Below are 15269 nucleotides of genomic sequence, written 5' to 3'. Positions count from 1 at the left end.
GGCTCAGTGGCGCCGTGCCTGCCTGGCAAGCACAAAGTCCTGAGTTTGATTCCTAGTACCAAAAAAAAAAGGAAGAAAGAAAGAAAAGAAATCCAACTCCTATGCCACTGACAGAGTTACGTTACATAACCTAGCATATATAAGTGAGCGTCCTTGCTCACGAAAAGAGAAGGGGGCACAGAGGAAATTATGTAAGCATAGGCGTGAGGACAGGAGGTTCTTAAACTCATGAGCCGTGTGGAGGGGAGGGATAGGGCTGCAGCGGGAGGGGTGAGGAGCCAGAGGGCAGGCCCGGCAGTGGGGTCTGTGAAGATCAGCAAGCAGAGAGCTCAGGAGACACTGCTCTGGCCCCTCTCGGAGCCCCAGGGCCCTCCCCACACCGAGTACATCCTCAGCCCTGGCCGGGCCGCACCTTCTGAATACCAGGCTTGACTTCAGGAGGAGTTGGAACAAAATAACCCAGCTCCCTGAGCCCTGAGGAGGACAATCTGAAGAGGCTCATCTACAGTAACTCCAGAGACGACCTCGGTTTCTGGGGATCCCCCCAGTCATCCACACAGGAATCCTTGTCTCACCATCTGCTTCGGGTAAAGCCCACCCTGACGCATGTGCTGTGACCACGTCTACTTGGAAGATGCTTCTGGATTGGACTGGGTGAGCCTGGAGTCAGACGGGGGGGGGGGGGGTCCATGGTAATCATCGAGGTAGGAGGTGCTGAGCGCTGGGACCATCGTGGATCCCAGGAGTAGAGTGGGAGAGATGGACCCCAAGGCACCGGGGCAGGTCCTCAGTGACCGACGCATGTGGTCCAGATTGGGGCAGAACACACAGGCGACGGAGAGGAGGGAGAGGCTCGGCTGCCTTGTAGGACCTTCAGCTGGAGGGCATTTAGATCTGGGAGTCGTTGGCTTGCAAGTGGCAGCTGGGGTCATGAGCGTGGACAAGGCCACTGCGAGAGCGATGGAAGAAAGAGCAGTGGCCAGCATCCTGGGGACACTGATATTCAAGGGGCCTGGTCAGAGGCGCCCGGAAGACCTAAGCGGCAATCGTCCAAGAGAAAGGAGAGAACTGGAGTGTGTCTTCGATGGAAGCAAGAATTTCAGCAAGGAAGGGTGACCGGCGAGCATCAATGGAGTGGCCCACATAAGGTAAGGAAGGAGTCTGTTACAGGCTGGTGGCGGGGGAGCTCTCCACGGTCTCAGCAGAGGGAGGAGGAGTCTGGCCGCAGGAGGCTGAGGGACAGGCAGAGCAGAGGGCTGCGGAGGACGGACCACTCTCCCCAAGGCGCGGGTAAGGCGAGGCGGGAGAGGCCGCGGATAAAGGGGGGGCAGGCTAGGAGAAGGGGAGACTTCTAAAAGACAGCGCGCACCTGAGCAGACCTTGGTCCGAGAGAAGCGGGCCCCTGGCAGAGGCGGAGACAGCACAACGGGCAGAGCTGACGGAGGAGGAGGTCAGCTTTGCTCCGGGGCCGCGGAGGTCGGAGGGTGTCCCGGCCCGCAGCCCCCCAGGTTCCCTGTGGAAGGAGAGGCCAGGTCCTCTGGGCAGAACAGAAGGCCCGGGAGGAGCCGTTGATTCGCATCCACTGGGGGAGCCGGTGGCCGGGTGAGGGGTGCAGTCCAGGGGCGCCTGGGTCAGCGACCCGCCGGGTTCAGCGCGGCACCGCCCCGCCCAGTGCGCACGCGCAGCAGGCTGAGCCCCTCCCCCGCCGCCGAGCAGGGCGCGCTCGCCTCTCCGGCTTCCGGAGGGCCCGGGTCTCCTTTCTCTGGGCGCACCGTACCTCTTTCCTTCTTTGGGTCCCACAGTGACCGCTCCTGTCCCTGTCCCTGGCTCTGTTTCTGCGCACTCCACCTGGCTGCTGCCTCGTTGCCCTCGGGCCCATATATCCGGATGTCATTCACCAGACAGCTAGACGCGCACCCTTTCTTTGGAATTAGGGTACAATTGTTTAGAAATAATCTTATGTCACATAGCATATTAATTCCTAATTCCTGGATTAGGAGAATTTTAAAATTGGTTGATTCTGATTCTTGCAGGCATTAACTCAAATTTGTATCTGGCTTAGTCCAATTTCAGTGGCAACCAATGTATGTTGTTGAAGGACGAAACTGAGAACAGAAGCAGAAATAACAAGTTTTGCAAATCTGATTTGTATGTTTTCCTATTGTTGAATATATTTCAAATATATAATTTTTAAATATTAAATATAAAAATATGTTAAAATCTGTATGTCTTGGCCAGGGATTTAGCTCAGTGGTTCTGCTGCCTGCCTCGAGAGCGCAAGGACCCGAGTTCGATCCCCGGTACAAAAAAAAAAAAAAAATCTATATGTCTTAGTTAACTAACATGTCTAGTTAGGGAAGAATTACATTCAGGATAATGAATTCTAGGTGTACTGTTAGCATCTGAAGAGTTAACCTAAAACATCATTTTCTTTATATAATCCCATGATGTTTAAAACCCATTTTATCAATCTGTAATAGATTCATTAAATTAAGTTCAAATATTTCACTTCTACCCACATGAAAACCAGATAGGCTCACTATGACAGAAATAGCAGTGTAACTGCTAATGCAAACATTGTAAATTTCACCAGAAATTAATAAGCCAAGAAGAATGTTACTGAGTGTGCTTTGGTAGCATGTAACCCAAATAAGGGCTCAAACTTCACAAAAGGGACAGGGACAATGTCAAGACCCATCTGTGTTGTACACAATTGTCAAAATGTATGTTCTTAAAAGAAATCAAAAGCATTTATTTCAAAAGTTAAATTTAAAAATCAAGAAAATGGCTATGCTTTTGCTCTACAAACTGCATTTCAAATACTCAGTTGTGGGAAATTATCTTCAATAGAGGAATTCCACTGTGTAGGAAAGACTCCTTTTTTTAAAATCGCCATTTGCAGCTCCTGATAAAACAATGTTTTCAGCAAGCATAAGGTGACACGTTGATGGGGAACTCACTGCCTGGGTCAGGCTGACAGCAGCTAAACCTGAGTAGGGACAAAAAGAGCTGCAACTGAGACATTCTGTGCTTCTTGAGAGCAATAAAATTTCACCAATGAAGTTGATTTGCAAAGAAAGAATGAAAGAAAAAGGAAGCAGGAATGAAACAAGAAAATTGATCTTAAATTTGACCCAGCCCCTCAATATAAATATTGATCTATAGGAAATGAAGAGAACAATAATGGGACGTCTTAAATAACACCATAGAAATGCAATCAAACATCCAAAATGTGGAAAATTCTATTGGACCAAAGATCAGACTCTTCAACAAATAAACAGCAAAAACAAAGGAGAAGAGACATCACAGCTTAAAAGACCCCACAACCAAATGCAACTAATGGTCCTTGTTTGGACCCTTACTGGAATAAATCAATGGTAAAAACAACTTGATTAGATAATCATGAAAATTTGAATAATTATTGTCTTTCAGATGATATTAAAGAATTATTGGGAATGCAAACTAGTACAACTGTTATGGGAATCAGTATGGAGATTTGTCAAAGAATTGAAATGAGAAATCCCATATGACCCAGCTATTCCTCTGCTGGATATCTTCCCCAGAGAACTTAAATCATTATTCTACAGTGATACTTGCATACCGATGTTTATAGCAGCACAATTTGTAATAGCTAAATCCTGGAAGCAGCCTGTATACCCATCAACAGATGACTGGATAAACAAAATGTGATATCTGTATATAATGGAATACTACTCTGCTGTAAAGAATGACAAATTGGAGGCATTTGTAGGAAAATGGCTGCACCTGGAAAATAAAATACTGAGTAAAATAAATCAGACAACAAGCTTGCATACCATATGGCGTCTCATTTGAGTGAGGCAAAGTACAAACAGAATGATAAAGGATGAGGAGAAAGGGACAGGAGGACAGATCTGGTCCAACAGGGAACAAGGACAAGGGGTGAGGAAGAGGGAAGGGGAAATGAGAGGAATAAAGAAGTGCCATGCACAGGACCCTAATCACCCCTATCAATGTAAACCTTATAGGCCATAACATGAGCTAAGACAGCCGGGGATGTAGCTCAGTGGTGCCGGGCCTGGCTGGCAAGCACAAGGTCTTGAGTTCAATCCCTGGACTGGGAAAAACAAAATGAGCTAAGACAAATGATATCAACAGGAATGTAAAAGGTGATGGGCGAACCAAAGGGAGAGAAGGTGATTAGAAAAACAAAGCCCAAGCTGTAATGTATGCATGTAACCACTCCCCAAAATGATGTAAACTGTGTGAATTGCAAACATGTACAAATTTTTAAAAATTAAAATTAAGAAAGAATTACTGTTAATTTTTAGGGTATGATAATTGTTTCACAGCTGTGTGGAGGGAAAGGGAAGGAGATCCCTATCTGTAAAGGTGGCATCACAGGGCTGACAGGAGAAATAATGTGATGTCAGAATTCGTTTTGAAATAACAGCAGAGGTGAGGTCAGAGGCAAGGGGAACCATCTGTGGGAGGGACTCAGGGAAGACAGACTGGCTATAGCTTTCGTTTTGTTCTTATTAGTGCAAGTTTGTACCTGATTATGATTACATTCATTGCGGGGAGTGGGTATATGTGCATAACATATCTTAATTCTTTTTATTCCCCCTTCCCCCCCCTTCCTCCCTCTCTTTCCATTACTAAATCTCTTCCCATTTACAAAAAAATCTATAAATATTCCTCGTTTAGTGGCCTACCTGTTTAAGGGCTGTCCAGACCTACAATAGAGGCGCGCAATAGAATTTTACAATAGAATTTTATTGTTCAGACGTAGGACCTGCTACTTAGGCATACGACCCGTCTTGTTTATAGAGCCTCCCAGTACCCCTTGTTTATACAGCACTGTAATTTTTTGCTGACTGCACTGTACAGTGCAGTACTGTAGTTGTAGGTTCCGGTATACCTTACAGTAAGGCATGTAGGAGTGATGCAGATAAAAAAGCAAAGTCATCAAGTTGGAGTGTCCTTTGACCATTTCTTTATTCTAAATATTGTAATGTACATACTACATACTACTACATACGATTCTTCATTTAGCAACAAATTCATTTAGCGGCCTAGTCGCAGGAACAGAACTCTGACTTAAACTAGGAGTGTCTGTATCTTCCTGTTTCCTATCGTCCATCTTTTCTTTTGCGTTTGGTTTGGTTTTGGTTTTGGTTTTGGTTTGGTTTCTGAGATAAGGTCTCCCTATGTAGTTCAGGCTGGTCTTAAACTCACTATGTAGCCCAGGCTGGGCTCTAATCAATCCTCCTGCCACAGCCTCCAGAGGGCTGGAATTACAGCCATATGCCACCATGCCCAGCTATCTTTTGCTTTTTAAATTCTTTATACTTTGGGTTTCTCATAAAGAGAAGTTACATGATATTTAAGTTTGTGTGTCTGATTTATTTCACTTTACATTATGGTCTCAGGGTTCATCCATTTTCCTATAAACAATTCAAATTCATCCTTTATGGCAAAGTAGTACTCCATTGTGTATAAATACCACATTTTCCTTATCCATTCATCTGTTGATAGATATATAGACTGCTTTTAAGATTTAGCTATTATGAGTTGTGCTGCTATAAACATAGGTATGCATGTATTACTGTAATATGGTGTCTTTAACTCTTTTGGGAAGATACCTAGAAGGGGAATAGCTGGGTCAAATGGAATTTCTAGTTGTGTGTGCGTGTGTGTGTGCGTGTGCGTGTGTGTGTGTGTGTGTGCGTGTGTGTGTGTGTGTGTTTTGTTTTGTTTTGGTTTTTTATGAACCTCTGTTCTGGTTTTCATAGTATTTATACTCATTTACATTTCAGGGCCGGGGATTTAGCTCAGTGGTTCCGCGGCCCGCCTTGCAAGCACAACGACCGGAGTTGGATCCCCAGTAACAAAAAAAAAAGTGCACATACTCGTTTACATTTCTACCAACAATGTAGAAGGGTTTTCCCCCACAATATAACCAGAACTTGTTATTATTTGATTTCTGGATGGTAGCCATTCTTTTTGGGGTAGGGTAGAATCTCATATCGTTTTAATTTGTATTTCTCTGAGGGCCAGTGATGGTGAACATTTTTTATGTATTTATTGGCCATCTGTACTTCTGAGAAATGTCTATTCATTTTATTTGCCCATTTTTTGATTGGGTCTTTTATTCTAGAGGGGTCTAATTTTTTTTTGAGTTCTTTATATATTCTAGATATTACTCCTCTGTTAGAGGACTAGCTGACCAAATATTTTTTCATTTCATAAGTTATCTCTTCACTCTGTTGTTTTTCTTTGCTGTACAGAAGATTTTCAATTTGATGTAATTCCATTTGTTGATTCTTGATGTTACTTCTTGTGCAATTGGGGTTCTGTTTAGGAAGTCCTTATACATGTGTCTGTCTTCAAGAGTTACCTGTTTTATCTTCCAGCAGATTAAATGTTTGTTTTACTATCTAGATCTTTGATCTGTTTCGATTTTATTTTGGTGCATGGTGATAGGTATGGATTTGGATTCAGTCTTCTGCAGGTGTGTAACCAGTTTTCTCAGTATCATTCATTAAACTTGCCATCTTTCCTCCAGTGCATACTTTGGCCCCTTTGTTAAAGATCAGATGACCTAATGTGCCTGGGGTTGTTTCTTGATCTTCTATTCTATCCCATTGATCTGAGGGACTGTTTTTGTGCCAGTATCATTTGCTTTTATCACTGCAGCTTGTAACATAGCTTGAAATCCAGGATTGTGATGCCTGTTGCTTTTTGTTACCAGAGTTGCTTTTGCTATTCTGTGTCTCTTTTGGTGCCATATAAATTTTAGGATTGTTTTCTCTAATTCTTTGAGGAATGCTGTTGGTATTTTGATTGGGACTGCACTAAATCTATGTATCAGTTTTGGCAGTATGGAGATTGAGCAGATGGGTGATGGATACATGGGGTCCAGCTACTGTTTCTGGATTGAAATTTCTAAACAGGAAGTCCCTTTTTAATCACCCAGAGTGATGATCAGTGCCTTCAAAGATAATTCCAAAGAAACTTAAATTTGGCTGTGCTCCATGTGTTGTTTCTTCTCCTGTGACCCCATCAATCTAAGCACCTCCTCTTATTTCCATTGTCCCAGAAAAGAAACTTTAAGCAACTGGTCATTTTCTCTGGCTTTGTGTGTTCAGACTGTGTCTCTCCTGCCTCTTTTTACTCTGTTATACTCTGAGCCCACCCCTCCCTCCCTAAGACCATGTTTATAAATTTTAAGCCAAAAATGTATTTTCTTTTGCAATTAAGTTCGCATCTTAAGTATTCTCCAAAGGCCCATTTGGTCCTCAGAGTGGCATCATTGGAGGTGAGGCCCAGTGATGGGTCATCAGGTCACTGGGGCCTTGCCTGAGAAGGGGATCGCGGGCCACTGGCTTCTGCTTTCTTTCTGCTTCCCAGTGTTAAGGTGAGCTGTTTTGCTGTGCTATATGCCCGGCTCCATGATGTGCTGCCTCGCTACAGGCCCAAAAGCATTGGGACCAAACATTCTAGTCTGGAACCTCTAAAACCATGAGCCAAAACAGACATTTTCTCTTTAGCAGTAGAGTTATGTCAGGTACTTGCTACAGTGACAGGAAGCTGAAGCATGAACCTCCCCAGCAGCAGCCCCTCCACACAAGCCACTCTCCTCCTCCCACCCTTTCTTCAGGGGACCCAGCTCCTGCGCCCAGCAACGGCTCACAGACCTCCTTACTCTGGCCTCTTCTTCCTAATTACAAGGAGGGCACTCATGATCCTCCTCCACAGCTAGGACTTGAGTGCGGACAAACTATTTTTGCTCTCTCCAACTGCTTACTTCCTCCTCGCCTTATGAAGACTAATCTGATTGATCGGTGACAAGGGCATGTGTTATGTTCTGCTTTTACCACTTTTTAACAAGTTCTGCCTCCTCTGTTTTGCATTTTTGTTGTTGCTGTACCAACAAGCAGGAATTATTTTTTTAAAAACCTATAAATCCTCCCGGCCCTGGAATTAAAGTCACTTATTAGACCTGAATTGATTATTACAAGATTCCAAAGTTATCTTGCTATCCCCACAAAATCAAGCCTTAATTTGATCAAGCTCAGATCCAGCAGCCAAATTACAGGTTGGCTAGGTCAGAGGAATACATTCAACTACGTACACCATGGAGATGTGACCAGCAAAACCAGGCTGTGGGAAAGAAATGCTGCAGGATAAACAACTTGGTTACTAGGCTGGGGATTTAGCTCAGTGGTTTCGCCGCCTGCTGCATAAGCGCAAGGACCCGAGTTTGATCCCCAGTAACAAAAAAACCCAAAAAACACAAAAGTAAAACAACTTGGTTACTTCACTAATAAAACTGTAAAGGGTGAAGAGGATGGTGATTGGATGAAAAATTTTACGTAAAGGAAACTTTAAAAATATGTTAACTAAACACACCGGTGAGTCATACTTCTATATACTTCTACTTCTATATACATTGCTTTCCCCATAATGAATCCTGTCTCAATTTGAGAACTAAGGGCACACTTTGGCCTCAGGTCACGAAGGCATTTGCTAAGCTGACTTCTATAGTCAGAAGATACTAAGTTACTTAAAACTGTCTCAGCAATGTCTTTGATCCCCATGTAATCAGAGAGATTTATGTCTGTCCACTATTGTGTAGGACTGTAGTGGGAAAGCAGGTAAAAAGATCTGCAAATCTCTAACAAACCAGACTTTTCTCTTCTTATTATTTGAAAGTAACACATCACTATAAAAGGCCCACTGTTGACCCAATTTCAGGTCACCAAAGACTGACAGCCAATACTGTACAGGTAGAAGATGAATCTAAAACATCACCCCATAAGCCCAGGGCACTCTTGGAAGCTGTCTTATTTTCCTCATCTCAGAGACATAATTTAACACTTGAAAATTAAAGGAGGAAAGATTTATTTTGGCTCACAGTTTGTAGAGGTTTCAGTCCACAGTCAGCTGCCTCCAAGGCAGAGCACTATGGCAGAGGGGTGTAGAAGAGAAGAAACAGCTCATGGCATAGTGGCAAGAAGCAGAGAGGGATCAAGGGAGGAGGAGGGAAAGAGACCCTTCCAGGCCACACCCCCAGTGGCCCACCTCCTCCAACCAGGCTCCACCTCCCAACATCACATTTAGCTATAAACTCATCAGTGGACAAATCCACCCATGAGTGTCAGGAGCCCATGATCCAGTCACCTCCCAAATCCCCACCTAGGAGTCCATGAGGCTTTGGGGGGACATCTAGATATAAACCATAACAGAAGCCAACCTGGAGAGGCTTCCACCAACCAAAGATGGGAGACTGAGGGCATCTATAGGACTAATAGCACAATGGACTGAAACACACCCTGTTCACAAGTTTATAACAATACTAAAAACAAACACAAACTAATTGGTCACTGCTAGAAAATGACAAAAAATCAAATCATTATTTTCAAGCTAGAAAATATTCAGACACTTACCTTGCTTTTGTTACAGGCTTATAACACTAAGAAGCTAAATAATAGATGAGGAATATTTTTCTTTGAAGAAGAATTTCAACTAATGAAATTAATTTCAACTAAATGAAGAAGAAATGATTGAGTTAGATTGTCACCCTCTTGCAACCCCTGACGTATTAATGGGGCTAGCATTCACCAATAATAGTACTGAAGTCACAGAGAGACAATCAAATATTATTTACTTCCTGTTGCAAAGACAATACCTATAAAACAATCTTTCTGGCCCTCAAATCAAACCTAAATTTGATCCAGCCCAATCCAAATGCCAATTTACAGTTGGACAAGGCAGAGAAATATATTCAACTACAGATACCATGAAAATGCAACCAGCAAAACCCGGGCTGTGGAAACCACACAAGACAAATGCCTAGGTTTCCTCTATAATTAAAGTGCAAAACCAAAAACAACAGCCAAAACGAAAAAGGCTGAATTGAAAACCACACGTTAAAGGAAACTTTAAAAACATGTTGACCAAACGCAATGGTGAATCATGACTCCTAATGCAAACTGCTATTTTTTAAGTAGCTCATTACATTTATGGGGAAACTGATGATTTGAATACAGGCTGAATATCTGATAACATTAAGCAGTCACTATTTTTTAGAGGTGGTCATAGTTATCGTGGCTATGGTTTTCACTTTAAAGAGTCCTTTTCTTTTAAACACACTTACTGAAGCCAGAGGTCACACACACCTATAATTGCAGCCCTCTGAGAAGGCTGAGGCAAGAGGATTACAAGTTCGAACCCAGCCTGGGCCACTTAGCAACTTAGCATTTATGTCGAATAAGAATTAAAAAGGGCTGGAGATGTAGCTCAGGGCAAAGGCTCTGGGTTCAATCCCTTGTACAGTAAACAAACAAACCTACTGAAAAAATCATGGATGGAATGAAACAATGTCTTGATCTTCCTCAGAATCATGAGGGAGGGGGTGACATATGGCAATGGGGACAGGACTGGCCGGGGATCAGTGGTACTGAACGGGAGCCACTGTACCATTGTCTGCAAACTCTTCACAGTAAAACAGGTGACTAAAGCATGTACATCGTAGCTTGTAAATGAGAGGCTCCTCTCTGCCAGGCAGGATCATTTATAGTCATTATTTTGTGTTTTATGCTCACTGCTGCAAAAGAGGAAGACATAAATAGGAATTAAGGAGTTCCTCTTCTCCCCTGAGTCTCTGAAGTACCCCTGAAGAGGGCAAACTTCTCTGAATCCTGGTGGGCTGGGGCTTCCCTTGCAAACAGGGCAGAAGGAGCAGGGAGTGCGATGGGGCTGGCAGCCCTGCTCCTGACAGGTGAGCAGGAAGAAGGTAAAAGAGCCGCCTGTTTGTCACAGGACGACCATCATGACCAACCAGAGTATGCTCTCATCTAGGTGGCCCACCTTATCTCAGGGGATCTGAACTGCTGGAAAGAAAGGCCTGGGATACAGGCTGTAGAGTCGCTTTCCTGGTACCTGACACCCCCACTTAAAGGAGGAGAGTTTTATTTGGCTCAGGGTTTCCAGGGCATTTGGTCCAGGGTCACCGGCTCCAACGTGGAAATGGCCTGGGGAAGGGCGTGGTGGAGGAAGTGCCCAGCCCAGGTGGCCAGGAAGCAGAGAGAGAAGGGAGGAGCTGGGGACAGGAACACACCCTTCCAGGCCGCACCCCACGACTCCCTTCTCCAAGCAGCCCCCACCTCTTTTTTGGAGGGAACACTTTAGATCTAAACCATAACAGAAGTCCCCTGTGGTCCTGCAGAATGGGGATAGAGCGGCATCCAGGATGGCCCGATGGTCTGTATCTCTCATGCTGAGCTTTCTCTTCCTCCCTGACTCTAACTTCAGGCTGCCTCAGGTCCAGGGTTCAGAGCCCTCCTCTTCTGCCTCCACCCTCCCTACCTAGGCAACCCCATCTATTGGTACGTGACTTTAACATCAGCTGTACACTGTCCCCTCCAATCCCACCTCTGGGGCTTGGGGAGCCAACCTGGATGCTTAGTGGCTTCTCAATGTGAACATGTCCCAAACCACACTTGTGATCTTCCCGTTGGACTTCTCTCTTTTCCTCTACTCACATCCAGTCTGTTAGGAACAGGAACCAGAATCCTTTTGTTTCTGCTTTCCAAAAAGATCCCAAATCCAACTGCTCTCATCACACCACCATTATCACATCGGTCTGAGGCATCATCTTCCTTATATAGCCCAGTAACAGGCTCAGGATCATTCAGTGGCTTCTCTCCACATCATGGCACACCCAAAGGCCTTTCCCCAGCCTCCTGGGGCCTTCAGGGCTCTTCCTACCTGTGCGTCCTCATCTCCTGCTCCTCTCTCTACTCAGGCTGCCACCACGGTGGCCTCCTCGTGTCCCTTCAGGCTCCCAAAAGTCCTCTACAAGGAATGCTCTTCCTTGATGCTCCCTTATTTCCTAGAAGTCGCTGCTCAAATATCACCTCTGAGAACAACACGCCATAACTCCTTCTCTACTTTGTTTTTTTTCTTCATAATATTTTTCCTCACATGACCTACATACTGATGTGTTGTCAGCCTCCCAACTAGAACTCAAGTTCCATAAGGGCTGGGAGTTTGCTCTGTTTATTAGAACAATTCCTAGCACAAGCAATGATCCATTAATATTGATTGAATTAACCAAGTTAAAATGACATGTAAGCCCTTTTCATGAAGTCCCTGAGGTCACCAGTTTAGGAAAATGACTTTTCCTATTCCTGTATCTGGTCCCAACTTCATAATATAATTGAAAAAGAATCAGAGAAAATAGAGAGAATAGAGAGAAAATGTTTCTATTCTTTCATCCAGCAGATGTTTGCTGACACTTCCTAATGATACGGCACTACTGAGTACCCTGTGCAGAGAAGCCTTAATGCTTAGTCCTATCTCTGAGAGTGGTGTGATTTCTGCCATTTTCAAGCTGGGCTACAGTGGTACAGACAGAACAGGTGACTTCCTAGGACACGTATCCTGTTTGAGGCGCACTGGGATCCAAAGGCAGGTCCATTCTTTCCCCTACACCATTCTATAAAGCTGTTTTAGGGTTAGCCTCGAGCCGTCTCATTCTGGAACATTCTCTCCCACCCAGAAGTGGCAGCAATACTGCCAACATGAACCAAAAGAACGTTGTGGTTAATCTGTTCCTTGCTATCTGGTTTGATACCAAAGCACTTTTCTAACGTGGATGAACAACTATTGCTTGATGACATTATTCGTGTCACTGTCTCTCTTCTAAGACTAATCTCTCGAGATCAAGGCTCTGTCTCATCTTTGCTGCCTAGCATAGTGTCTGGCAGTAGTGGGGATTCCAGAAGTGTTTACTGATAAAAAAAAATGAATTGTATTAGGAGTCTCTTTTGGATTCAAGAAGCTGGTAGTAGAGCAAATGGCTGGTAGGCACCTCCTTCAGGCTTTGATGACTGATAAGTCTTCATTTTGTTTCTGATTTTTATTTCCCTAGTTCCTACTTTGTTACTTGAAAGTTTGGGCATTTCCTACTAAACTGTTCTGTGCCACAGTGATTCATTCTCACTAACCACCTCCTGCAGGTACTAATTGTCGTGAAAGAAAATGTTTCTCAGGAACTCAGATTCTACCTGTAATGTTGAGTTTTGTGTGACTCCATTTCAGCTCAGGCAGAGGGGTTTATTGTTCTCCCTGAGAAAACAGTCTACACGGCACGAACTAGGTTCTACTCCCAGCAGAACTGAGTTCTTTGTTAGACTATTATGAGATAAAAACAGTCTAATCCAATTTGACACGATCTAACTAAAATGCCTCAAAAATTATCAAGGAGAGTAGATGTGATCAAAAATACAGTGAATGTTTAAATTTTTTTCTTAATTACAGTAAAAAACATACTTCTGGAAGCCCTCTTCCATGAGTGTCTTCAGTGGCAGTGTCGTGGCTACCTCAATGTCCTGAATCAGTCCAAAATGTTTACCTTGCATGGTCATTTTGTGTTTGGGAAAGAGCCAGAAGTTGCGTAGCACCAGATCCAGTGAGCAAGACGAATGAGGACACACTATAATGTTTTTCTAAGCCCCCTTTCTCCTGGGCAGCACTTACCAGTAGCATTCACTGTATTTTTTTATCACCTCTTATAATGACACTCACGGAAGAAGACTTCCAGAATGCTTCAGAAAGTGGGAAGAATGGTGGGATACGTATGTACGAAGAGAGAGGGAATATTTTGAGGGGGATTCATGGTAATGTGTCTTTTACTCTATTAAAATTTTAATTTAAACTTATTCACTTTGATCATCCCTTATTGTACCTATTAACAATGAACTTTACCTAAGTTAGTTTTGGGCTTTGAGCAGGTAACCAGGGGTAAAATGGCACCACGACAGCTAGCAAGACATTTCAAACTAAGCATTACAAACATAAAAACAAACCTTGACATGTTTTAAAGCTGTACGACACCTGAACAATACTTAATTTCATGAACAGCAATAAATGCTTAGAAGTCTTTTTCAAGATTTCTTACTGAATAGCTGAAGACTTAATAGATAAAAACAGATTTGACATTTGGACCAGCCACTCATATACCCATGCCCTGAGCAAACAATGAGAGCCAGCCTCAAATCTTCAACTTGTGATATTTTTTTTTAAAAAAACGTTTTTCAAATGATTAAGTATTTTGTCCATGAGATCAAGTCAGACTCATAGTGCTCTACTCGTACTGACTGATCAGTAATACAAGGAGAAGGAGGAGAAGGAGGAGGAGGAGGAAGGAGGTGAAGGAAGAAAAGGAAAAGGAAGAAGAGGAAGAGAAAAAGGAAAGGAAGAGGAGAGAGGGAGGAGAAAGGAAAAATGAAAGAAAATCCACCTCCTAACACCTGCTGATTTCACATCCTAGAAGTGGACTGAGACCTTATCGTTAATAGTGCCATGACAGCAGATCTGCTGTCTCTCCATCCGCACCGCAGATTGGCCTCATCCTCCTCATCCTCCAGATGAATTTCCTATTAGCCACCCACTTTCCCACACTCTGTACACTGGCGGCAGACCTCGTCTCTGTCTCTCTTGCTCTCTCTCTCTCTTTCTCCCTAGCTGGTATTCTATAAATAATAATTGTGTCAAACTTGGTAGCTTTTAGAGAATTTTCACTTTTATGATCTCAGTCTTTGCACCAGCCTTAGAAGTAACACAGGTGTTCTTTCCACTTTCCACACCGAGGTGCAGAAACTCAGCGATACTGAATGCCTGTGCCGATCACATAATCCGTTAAGTGGCAGAGCCCAACTCCAAATCCCACACTTTCACAATGTGATACCACCCAGATAGTGATTCTTAAGCGTATGTGTGCCTGAGGTTCCCCTGAGAATGTCTGTTGAAGATGTAGTTTCCTGGCCCCATTTCCAGAGATTGTTTTTGGGGTCTGGAATGGGACATCAGTGCCTGAATTCTAATAAGCGTCCCCCCTCCCAGGTGACCACACTCTCCGAAATACTAGAAAAAGCCACCATGCCTGGCACAAGGTGGGAACATACATGACCACGAGGCTGTTTATTTAAGCAATTATGCACTGGCACTGATCTTACGAGGAACTGCTTGCACAAACAAGGTAATTTTTTTTTTTTTTTTTTTTTTTTTTGGGTACTGGGAATTGAACTCGAGACTTTGCACTTTCGAGGCTGGCACTGGAACCACTGAGCTAAATCCCTGGCCAGAAAAGGTAATTTCTTATATGGAAACAGAAAAGGGAAAGGAAGACAGGAAGGAAACATTCCACTCCACCGGAGACATCATGCCCTGAGCTAGCAGCCATCTTCCCCAGCAGCCTGCTACGTGGGATGCCCTTTTGT

The 15269-nt window shown here is 43.8% G+C and overlaps 1 protein-coding gene and 1 long non-coding RNA gene across 3 annotated transcripts in view; one reads left to right on the top strand and one right to left on the bottom strand.

Moving 5' to 3' along the window:
* The window catches only part of Drc8 (dynein regulatory complex subunit 8), a 137141-nt gene that overhangs the window by 17096 nt on the left and 104776 nt on the right, over window positions 1-15269 (bottom strand). The window lies entirely within an intron of this gene.
* The window catches only part of LOC147823066 (uncharacterized), a 33016-nt gene continuing 18958 nt past the window's right edge, over window positions 1212-15269 (top strand). The window contains exons 1-2 of one of the 2 annotated variants that reach the window (XR_015444318.1): window positions 1214-1290; window positions 14893-15028. This is a non-coding gene — a long non-coding RNA (uncharacterized LOC147823066). Of the gene's footprint in view, window positions 1291-14892; window positions 15029-15269 lie in introns of both variants that reach the window. The other variant, XR_015444317.1, reaches the window with a different exon arrangement.

This window comes from Heterocephalus glaber, unplaced genomic scaffold (assembly GCF_053883595.1).
Source record: "Heterocephalus glaber isolate CG9 unplaced genomic scaffold, H.glaber_assembly_v1.0 deba00001600, whole genome shotgun sequence".
In the NCBI taxonomy this organism is placed as follows: Eukaryota; Metazoa; Chordata; class Mammalia; order Rodentia; family Bathyergidae; genus Heterocephalus; species Heterocephalus glaber.
The sequence above is the reverse complement of the archived record's forward strand: the minus strand, read 5'-3'. Positions and strand labels throughout refer to the sequence as shown.